The sequence below is a fragment of the Cervus canadensis genome, chromosome 2 (genome assembly GCF_019320065.1).
Source record: "Cervus canadensis isolate Bull #8, Minnesota chromosome 2, ASM1932006v1, whole genome shotgun sequence".
In the NCBI taxonomy this organism is placed as follows: domain Eukaryota; kingdom Metazoa; phylum Chordata; class Mammalia; order Artiodactyla; family Cervidae; genus Cervus; species Cervus canadensis.
In genome coordinates, this window is record NC_057387.1 from 55301218 (window position 1) to 55312264 (window position 11047).

The window sequence follows — 11047 nt, forward strand, 5'->3', positions numbered from 1 at the left end:
CAAGAACATTCAGGTTTTAGCACCTGCTCATAATAAGTCTCTCCGGTTCATGAGAATGAAACAGAGAATAGCATTTACTCCGTGACAGCTACCCCCATCCCCCATCAGCAAGTGCGTGCTGGGCCTTTCCCCATGGAAACGAGAACAAACCACCGCATAAACCCGTTGCCTAGTTTGTTTGGGATTGTCTTCACTTCGGTAGTGTCTCCATTTGTCAAGACATAGAAAGTCTTAAACAGCTGGGGCTCTAGGAGGAGGGAGAATCAGAGGAAAGAAGCAGGGACCTCAGCCAGACAAACCCGCCTTTACCTGCATCACTCAGCGCAGCCGATGCCTCCGCCCCAGCGCTCCCCAGGAGGCGCACCCAGGACTGCTCCGGGAAGCATCACGACAGCCGGCGCGAAGGGGCGCGAATTACCTAACTTGGCGCCCTAGGAGTCGGGAGCCAAGCGAAATAGAGTAAAAGAAAAAAAAAAAGTCCTGTTTTCAAATCCCTTCGCTCCACCTTCCCAGCCGAGGCGGCTTGGGCGAGTTCATATGGTCCGTGAGGCTGGAGGATTTCGTTTGTGAACGTGGCTCATTGCAACACCGCTTGGGAGGTTCGTGGGGAGGATGAAATGGGACCGGCCGGCGCCATGCCCGGGGGGTGCAGAGGCAGAGCGGCAACGGAAGGATGTGCCCGCATTCCCGGTCTCTCCCCTAGGGCCACCCGCTTTCCTGCGGGTCGGGTGGCGCCCGGCCTCCCCCGGGGACCTGACCCAGCTCGTCTTGCGAGCCGCTCTCGGGTTCCGAGAGGCCGGGGCCGCGGCCCCCGCCGCTCCGCGTGCGTCAAGCGCCGGTGGCCAGGGCTCCCGAGCCGGGAGTGGCGCGCGCGCGCGCGCAGCGGGCAGGGGCCATTGTCCTGCTGGAGGCCCGCGTCGCCCTGGCGGCTCCTTGGTCACCGAAGTGGAGCTCTGCTTAGTCACAAGTGGTACAACCCAGTTTCTGATGTTCTCAGACTCTTGCCTGCAAAGAAAAGAAGAAAATACTTAAAGAGAAGAGCTCTCGTTTATGTTTGTATTTGTTGCCATGGGGTTCAGTTCAACTGTATACAGATGTAGGGTTTTTTTTTGTTTTTTTTTTTTATTTAAAAATAAAAACTTTTCAAGCTGTGTACTGCAGTGGACAAAGATTACACCATGTTTGTGTTGTAATGTTGCTATGGAAGTGCATATGGTTTTATTTGGTAAAAATTTGCAGAGAAATCGAAGGAAGTCATATGTATGCTTGACAAACACGAAGTTTCAGAAGACAGGATTCCAAACACATTAGAATTAGGAAGCTTTCTGACAATAACTTGAAATCTGGAACTGGAGTGTATGGCTGCTGCTTTACCAGCAGGGACTCTGACCCAGAAAGCAAAAGTTTTAGAGTCCAAGAGTCAATGATTTGACCAGCTCTGCCGCTTACAAGCTGTGTGAGTTAAGTAGGTGAGTTACTAAGCCTTGGCCGACCTCTTCTTTCCTCATCTCTGTATCAGGGAGCCATTACCCCTACCTTGCGTTGCTGATATTGAGAGGAAATAAGATAACAGGTCTTGAGCTCTGTACACAATAACTGTTCAATAAATAAATAGCAGTCCTCCTTGGTGGCTCAAATAGTAAAGAATCTGCCTGCAATGCAGGAGACTCAGGTTCAATCCCTGGGTCAGGAAGATCCCCTGGAGGAGGGCATGGCAACCCACTCCAGTTTTCTTGCCTGGAGAATCCCATGGGCAGAGAAGCCTTGTGGGCCACTGTCCATGCAGTCACAAAGAGTCAGACACAACTGAGCAACTACCATTAGTGCTACTTTTCAAAGCCATCCTTGTGGAGTGGTGAGAGCACCATTAAGCTCAAAGGGTGTGGGCTCATTCATCAAACTGTCTTTGGGGTTTTGAGGTCTGGAGCATTTCGGGAGCGCCAAGGAGGTTCAGTGCTGGCCAGCCTTGGTTTTGTGGACAGTTGTCATCGGATGGGACCATCACTGAAAAGTATAGACTTCAGCTGCCAGAGATGACCTGCTACAAACAACTAGGGTGCGTAATTGAGGCAAGTTGGTGACACTTACGAGGAGCAGCCTCCCAGCATCTGGCTCCTATCAGTCCACCCATTCTGTTTTATCAGCAGTGGTCTAGAACTGCACAGACTCCAGCACCTCTAAGAGAAGAGAAAAATCTGTCTCCAAAGCGTTCATACCTAAACCCTTTGGAGGGCTGGGTAATGATTATAATGAAAACATTTAAAAATCTTCATTTAAATCTTCCAGTTAATTCACGTAGATTGAAATCTGCCAGGGGAGTACTCAGCATACACATTTTGTATGGCTTGCAATTTAAAAGATTCACAGACTTGCTGGAATGCTGTCTCCGCCCCCAGAGAGCTTGTGCTAACCTTGATCAAGTTACTAGATCTATCTGGGGTTCTGTTTTCTGATCTGGAAAATGAAGGTTCTGGATTAGGTGATTTCTGAGGTCCTACTAGACTTAAATGACTATGACTGTCATTCTTCTACCTTGAATAAAATACAAGAGGTCTCCCAGTATTGTAGCTGTTTTAGCTAACCTACATTAGAAAACAATGAGAAAAAACTCTATATCCTCTCTCAACTTGGCATTCTAATTACTCAGTCCCTTGAGGGGCCCCCCAAAATAAGCATCTAGAATATACCGGCTTACCCATGCCTTTCATAGGCAAGCCCTTCTTCCTTGTCCCAATTCAGGAACTCCACCATTGGACAAATGTTCCTCATCCTGCCAGGGGTGATTGAATGGACTTTATGTCTGCTCTTTCAACACCTTCGTTACTTTTTAAAAACTAGTCACTTTTAAAAAACTAATAAACAGTGAAAAAAGGAGGGGGACCTAACCAATTTTGTTTTTAAACTACAAGTCATATAACTTTGTGTATAATTCAAAGGAATTTTTTTTTCCTGGAAAAATTAAAGGACAAATGTTCATTCAATCTACATAATAAAATGCTCAAGGTGTATATTTAGTGATTATATTATATAAATCTCCGTGTGTGTGTGTGTGTGTGTGTGTGTGTGTATGCTCATCATGTCCAACTCTTTGTGACCCTTTGGACTGTAGCCCACCAGGCTCCTCTGTGCATGTGATTTTCCTGGCAAGAATACAGGAGTGGGTTGCCATTTCCTCCTCCAGAGGATATTCCCAACCCAGGGATCAAACCCAAGTCTCCTGCAGTTCCTGCATTGCAGGAGGATTCTTTACCCACTGAGCCATCAGGGATGCCTTCTATTAATATATACATATATATATATGTTTATATATATAAACATATATATTGCTAGAACCCTAAACTTGAAAAAAATGTCTGCCAAATGGCTAATGGTACTAGTCCCCTCATTAGTACAATAGATACTGCCTCTTACATTGAGAACATGAGACATCAGCAGAGTTAGCTGGCTGATGATGTCAACTGCGTATCTAATGCTAGGGTTACTAATGACTCAAAACCCATAACTTTTCCCTTTCCTTCTGCCCCTGACTATTTTGATCTTGGGTTACACATTGGCTGAGGTGTGGCAATGAAAGCCAGATCACCTTGATGCTGGTCACATACCTAGTTCTGTGACCTGGGACAAGCTTTTACCCTTTCTGGGCCTAGGTTTCCTCATCTCTAAAGCAGAGGACTGGGGCTTGGGCCATCTCTAAGATACCTTCTGGCACTAACAGTCAAGGATTCAGCTATCTTCCAGCTTGGAGAGGTTATCTGCTGCCAGCTACTGTTGGTTCTGGGAACTTCTGTTCACAGGAGACTGATTCTCAGATCCTATCAGCTTGAAAAGCCCTTGGCCCTTGCACTTCATACAGCTCTTCCAGGAATCAAGACTGAAGCTTTTGCTCAGACTTGGGTTCAAAGCTGCAGAGTTAATTAGAACCTCCTCACATTTTGAGAGTAATACAAGAACTATATCCCTTCCCAGGACTGGTAGGTCATATTCCCTGCCTGTTTGTTCTGTCACCTGATGTTTGCTTATCTTCTGTTCAATCATTGGGATGAAGATTCCATTTTCTTTTTTTTTTTTTCTTGCCTTCTTCAGATTCCAGCTAGTTGAGCTTGTGGACCGCTATGAAAACCTTCCCTGTGGGCATTTCTCATCTCCATTCTCTTTTTTAAGAAGTTTCCAGAAAGGACTGTGATATAATTTCGTGGAATAGATCTAGACAGGGTTGTATTTATCCAGGAGTGGCCTCCACAGGCTCCTGGTGATACAAACTGAGAGATGGCAATGGCCTTGGCAGACCTTCCCCATCCCTGATTAGCGGTAGGAGTACATGGTCTCCCCCTGTATCCTTTCCCCTTGTCTGCAGTGGGTATCAGACACCTATCAAAAGAAGCCTGGTTGAAAAGCCACTAGAAAGTTATACACCTTGTGCAATACTCTACTACTCATCAAAGAAAACCTTTATAAAGCACTTAAATGGGATATTCTTTCTGAACTTGGAAAAGATTTATTTTCAACTTCTCCCACAAGCTCTTTTCTTATGCTTATCCTTCCTTCCTTTTCTCTCTTTTCACATCTTAACTGAAAGCTAGGAGATGATTTTTGGATTGTCTTGGGTTTTCTGTGAATATTTTTGCTGCTAAAATAACTGAATGAGGTCATGACCATTTTAGAAGGATACCCAGCAGCCACTATAATTATTTGTTACAAGCTGGCAGGTACATAGAGAAGAGGTCTTTTGGAGACTGTGCAGCAAAGCCTTGCAAGAGAAGGCCTATGTGGGGAGAAGGAATGGTTTCAACCCAGGCAAGAAGCACAGTATTTTTCTGGTAAAAAAGAGTCTGCCACAGGGCACAGCTTTGCCTCCCCTTCTTCTGCTGGACCCAGACCCATGCTGCAGGCAGCATGTGGTGCTTGGGAAAGGCCTTTCTGGAAGGGCAAACCACAAGAATGCAGTCCTGCATGTTGCCTCCTGAACCAATCAGGGCAGCGATGATTGGCCCTACATGAAAGTGCTGATTGGTCCTGACGAATAACAACTCATATCTGGAAATAGATACTGCTGTCATTGCCAGGCTAGGGGTGGGGGGGAGGTTGGGGACAGATTTGCCAGTTGGGGATTTCAAGTTCATACGTGGCCAACTCAGGTTGGACAGTGTGTCCAGCCTTGCCCTGTCGGTACCTTGTTCCTGCCCTGTATATACAATTTCTTTGCCAAACTGGTATTTTGTCCTGAGTCTTAGGGCACGAGAGAGAAAACAAACAGATGGAATACATTAACTCCATCTCTTTTCTTAGGCCCTTTGCCGGTATTAGTTAAAGCTGCTCTGCTCTTTACTTGGAAGTAGTTTTGACTCCACTTTCAAAGTAACATTTGCAAGGGGAATGCAGATCAGTGCTTTGTCATGATTTCTCATGTACAGGGAATTTGAGATTTGAGTTCCTGGCGGAGTGAATGAGGGCTCCAAAAGCTTGTCTTACTGAGCCGTGGCTGTAAAGATGCTGATCAGAAAGGGAGGCTGCTGCTCCTCCTTCCCCTCTGCTCATGCCCACATAAGCCCTCTCAACACCAGGCTGCTGGTTTTCATCACGAGCTGCATCTGGTGGTGAATTTCGGCTATCTGGGAACTCTTTCAGGCATTTACCATGCCATTTAGAGAAAGGCCAGTGTTGTGAGGCTGAGACTGAGCAAAACATCAAACAGGCAGGGATGGTCTCATCGGCAGCAACAAGGGCCTTAATTTATTCAGAGATTTGTTAAATATTGGCTGAAAGTCAGTGACATTGATGGATTTCATCAGCATAGTGGTGAACAAAACGAGCCCTTCACCAGAGGATATGCAGTAGAATTTTTTTGTAAAAATTACATAAACTGGCAAACCTGATCTAGTCTGTTAAGATGTCAGGAGAGTGACTACCCTTGAGGAGGGGATGGGCCATGCCTGAAGAGGAACAGAGAGAGACTTGGAGGGACTGATAATGTTACGTTTCTCGATCAGGGTCCTAGTTATATGGATATGTTCAGCTTGTGAACACATTCAGCTGGACTTTTATAGTATATGCACTTCCCTTTATGTATATTATATTTCAGTTTAAAAAAGTTACTGAGAGGCCATTCTATGTATAGAGACATGGAATAATCTCCAAATTAAATGGGAAATGCAAGAGACAGAAGAGTATGTAGAATATGCAATGACTGGTATAAAAAATAGATGTGGGCATATAATTGTATATGCATAGAGCATCTCTGGGTCCTGAGAAGAATGATTGCCCCAGGGGTGCCTGGAGACAGAGGTGGGAGAAGAACTTGCTTTTTATTCTATGTCCTTTTGTACCTTTTGAATTTCATATCGTGTGCTCAAATATTTTATTCAATAAAATTACTCATTAAAATATTAGTTAAAGAAGACATTGTGCAAAGTGAAATAAGCTACAGAAGGACATATACTGTGTGAGTCCACTTACATGAGGTACCTTGTTGTTGTTTAGCTGCTAAGGTGTGTCTGACGCCATGGACTGTAGCCTCTAGGCTCCTCTGTCCATGAGATTTCCCAGGCAAGAATACTGGGGTGGGTTGCCATTTCCTTCTCAAGGGGATCTTCCTGATCCAGGAATCGAACTGGCATCTCCTGCCTGGCAGGTGGATTCTTTACCACCGAGCCACCTGGGAAGCCCTAGAGGTACCAGGAGTATTCAAATTCATGGAGACAGAAAATATAATGGTGTTTGCCAGGGGCTGGAAGGAAGAGGGGATGGAGAGTTTTTGTTGAATAAGTGGGTGCAGAGTTTCAGCTTAGGAAGATGACAAACGTTCCTGAGATGGATGGTGTTGGTTGCACAACATGGGAATGTACCTAATGCCACTGAACTGTACACTTAAAAATGGTTAAAATGGTAAGTTTTGTTATGTATATTTTGTCACAATAAAATGTTTGCTAAGGCCAAAGTCATTATAAGATTAAGGGAAATGTATATGTGCTAGCTCTGCCATTTGCAAGCTGTGTCACCTGAGGACGTCAGTTAACCTCCCTGTGTCCCCATTTCTTTGTTTCCTCATCTGTAAAGTGGGGTAGTATTACTACCTATCTTATGGGATTGTTGTAAGAATTAAACGAAAGCGTACATCAAAGCTTAGAATAGGCCTTGGAACAAATGTGCTCAAGAAATGTTACTTATTATCATTTTTTCAGACCCCTAGCTATAATACCACTGCATTTATATTTTGTGAAAAGAATCTATACACTTGTATGAGAGTGTTTGTGTGTGTGTGTGCAACTAATGTACTCACTCATGCATCCATCATATATTTATCAAATACCTTCTGTGCATCAGACATTGTGCTACAGGCTGGGCAGACAGTGATGAGCCTGGATTATTGGGGTAGAGAATGGTGGTGACAATGAGGCTCCTGTTTAAATAGAGATGTTTCAGGCTGCCTCTCTGAGCCGGTGACAGTCCTGAAGGGGCTAGCCACAAAAACTAGAGGAGCTTTCCTGACAAAAGAAGCATAATGCTGCAAGATCCCAAGTTTGAAGGCTCTTTGTGCATGAGTTAAGAAGAGTAGTGTGAGAGGTGGCTGGAATGTACATAGAAAATTCTAAAAAGATAGGGAAGGAACTGTTCAGAGTGGTTACTGCTAGGGAGTGGGACTCAGGAAGGTGTGGGGAGGAGAGTATATAGTGGAGAAAAGGAATTTCACTTTTTACCTCATTCCCTTCTACACAGTTTGAATTACTTGACATAGCATGTATCTAATTAATAGGGGGGAAAGCTGGTTAATAAAAAATTGAGGAATTTTTATGATTAATAGTAAAGAATCTAATGACCTTTCCTTCTTTCAAAAATCACCTCAATTCTCCTCTCAGTTACTTTTCCATGCATCAAGAGAGTAATGTCATTGGTCTAAAGTGGCTTTCTCCTCCTATAGTATTCAGCCATCTGTTTTTAAGCCACTAATAATTTTTTTCAATTCCTTCAGTGAAACCCTTTAATCATCTCTGGGACTATTTTTACTTTTTTTTTTTTTAAGACCTTTCAAATTCATGCAGGATTCTTACTGTGTGGTCACTGCAATGGCAGATGCACCCAGAGGCAGGTGCTCAACCTTTTGGCCACTTGAAGCAGGAGGGGAGGGGGTATAAGGACAGAGGGGCTGAGGGAGCAGGAAGAAATAAAGCAGTGGGCCTGCCAAATGAATTCCAGAGGCTCTCTGGGGCTGCATGCGTCCCTTTCTGTAGCTCTGCCAGGGTGCTCAGCACCTTGTCTAAATTGGGCAGGAGTGAGAGTTTCTCTGTAGATTGAGTGTTCAGAAAGGCAGAAAGGTTTGCCTTAGCCAAGCAGAATTCCAGCAGTGCTAAGACCGCTTAGACTCAAACCTGTGAGTCAAGATAACTGACTATGTGTTCCAGGATGGATCTCAAAACAGCCCGAGGCAGTGGTGTGGACGGGAGTTTTGATCTGGAAGTCTCCTGGCATCCTCCATCCTCTAAAGTGAGCCGGAGTCAGAAAGGAGGAAAACAGAGCATCTGATCCATTCTTGGCCGGCCTGTCTTGCTGATAATGTCATCGGCTACATGGCAACAGGGGAAATAAGGTGAATAATACCAATTTGGAAACTGCACTGGGCTCTTTGTCTGCTCAGCCCAAGACCTAAATGTCTCTTCTGTGTACCTTTTGTTTCTTCTCTGGATGTTTTGATACCTATTTCCCATCCAGAAGAAGTACTTTAGTTACAGCTTTGTCTTTGGATGTCCGGTCAGAGGCGGACACTTGAATTTCTTCTCTTGGCACCGCTCTTCCCACTGTGTGCTACTTCCCAAGTCCTCCTCAGCCAGAGCACTCCAGACACTGCAGGGGGAGGTTCTCCTTTCAGGTGTAACCCATGCAGTCTTATTCCAGGAAGACTCCCTCTCTCCCCATCACTCTGTGTTTAGAAAACTCACTCCTTGCCAACTATGAGTAATGATATTAGTAATAAGCTAGTATTTATTGAGTGTTTATTATGTATCAGGCAGTATTCTGAGTGTTTTACATGGATTAACTCATTTCATCTTTATCATGCTTCTCTCCAGTGCAGGTTTGCATGCTAAGTCGCTCCAGTCGTGTCCAACTCTTTGAGACCCTATGGACCGTAGCCTTCCAGGCTCCTCTGTCTACAGGATTCTCCAGGCAAGAATACTGGAGTGGGTTGCCATGCCCTCCTCCAGAGGATCTTTTCAACCCAGCGATTGAACCCACATCTCCTGCATTGCAGGTGGTCTCTTTACTGACTGAGCCACCAGGGAAGCCTGACGCTCTACAGTAGGTGTAGAGAGGCTGTTGAGGAAACTAAGGCTGGAGAGGCTGGCTTCCTCAGCTTTCCTTTCTACTGGGGTCTCTTGCTCCGAGTCAGCCAGCAGTTCTCTGCACACATCAGCAGCCCCTGCCAAAGGGGCCTGGCTCTTGGTGAATAATCTCTCCTTGATCTCCTTCACTCCTCATCTACTTTCACATCCTGAGCAAAAAAATGTGGCCCTGGATTCCTCCTGCCAGCTCCATCTGTGAGGCATGTGAGCCGATGTTTGAATAAGAATGACTAAAGGGGAAAGCGGTTTTATGAACTTCAGACTGTGAACTCAAGGAAGAGAGTGAGTCAGGCCTCCACATTCTTGAAATACTTTCAGGAGGCTCAGTGACTTCAGACAATAAGAACCAGAGGCAGAGCTCTCCGGACCTCCTTGGGAGGCCTCCCACGCGGAAGAACGCCAGGGCGGCCCCTGAGCACCTGGTTCCTGTAGGCCGTGCTGCATGGGGCTGAAGGCCGCGGCCAGGCAGAGGAGCCCCTGACTACCAAGGGCCGCTGTGCCTCCGCCCAGGCTATATCCTCAGCCTAGAAGGCTTCCCCTAATTCCTTGTCCGCCTGCCTTCCAGGGCTCAGAGGCTGTGTCTCCTCCTTGGGCTGCTCCAGCCAGAAGCAGAGACTCTGTGCCCTGCCTCCACAGGGCTTTGTGTGGGCTTCTCTCACCCCCAAACCCTGGGCTCCTAGAGAAACGTGCTGGCTTACACCTTACACAATACACTCCTTACACCTATTGAAGTTGGTAACAGCTCCGGGGGGGAGGGAAAATCCTGTCCTGGGAGGCGGGAGATGTGGGTTCTGGTCCCATCTCTGGCCTTGGCTATGCTGCGTAAGCTCCCATTCCTGGGGAATTAAAATGATTTTTTATATGCATTACCATCTGTAAAATGGATAGCTAATGGGAAGTTGCTATACAATACAGGGAGCTCAGCCTGGTGCTCTGTGACAGCCTAGAGGTGCGGGAGGGAGTTTCAAGAGGGAGGGGACACATGTATACTCTTATGGCTGATTCACGTTGTTGTATGATAGAAATCAACACAACATTGGAAAGCAATTATCCTCCAATTAAAAATAAATTTAAAAAGAAAAAGGGAAAAAAGAAAAGGTGCATGAGGAAATTTTAAAGGGTGGTGGGTATTTTTATTATCTTGATTGTGGTGATGGTTTCATGCGTGTATGTACATTTGTAATATGTGTAGCCTCCTATATTTCAATCATACCTCAGTAAAGCTATTTAAGAAATACTGCAAAAAAAAAAAAAAAATTTGTTTTGATCTGCCTCTCCCACAGATGTGACCTCCCAAAGGTCAGGGACATAGACTCCAAGACACTGGTCTCAGTAAGGAGTAGCACACCTACATTAAAATAAGTTTAAATAATCATGGCTGAATCTTTCTCCCAGTCTCGCACCTCCATCACCCCTTTCCTTACCAACTTTAGCCCCATAGGCTGCCTGGTGCCTCCATCCACAAAAGGAGAGGATCATCCACCAAATCAAAAAAAGATGATTTTTCGTGCATGTATTGCAGGGCCACAGTGAATCAGAGGCTGCATACGGCTGAGTTCTGGCACCACAAGGGTGAATGGTGAAGAATGACTCTCACTCCAGATGAACCTCACATTACCGCACGAATCCTTCCCAGATCCTTGAGCAAGGAAGGAATGAAAGGTTGTACTCAGGGCCCACTTTGTAGATGGAAAAGCTGAGAGCAGAATCACAGA

The 11047-nt window shown here is 45.5% G+C and overlaps 1 protein-coding gene across 2 annotated transcripts in view; it reads left to right on the forward strand.

Annotated features, from left to right (window-relative positions):
• Positions 1-9088, forward strand: part of ZNHIT6 (zinc finger HIT-type containing 6) — a 95813-nt gene extending 86725 nt beyond the window's left edge. The window contains exons 10-11 of one of the 2 annotated variants that reach the window (XR_006268096.1): positions 8397-8581; positions 9060-9088. The gene's annotated coding sequence lies outside the window, so the exon portion shown is untranslated. The remainder of the gene's footprint in view (positions 1-8396; positions 8582-9059) is intronic. The other variant, XR_006268097.1, reaches the window with a different exon arrangement.
• Positions 9089-11047: the final 1959 nt, after the last annotated feature.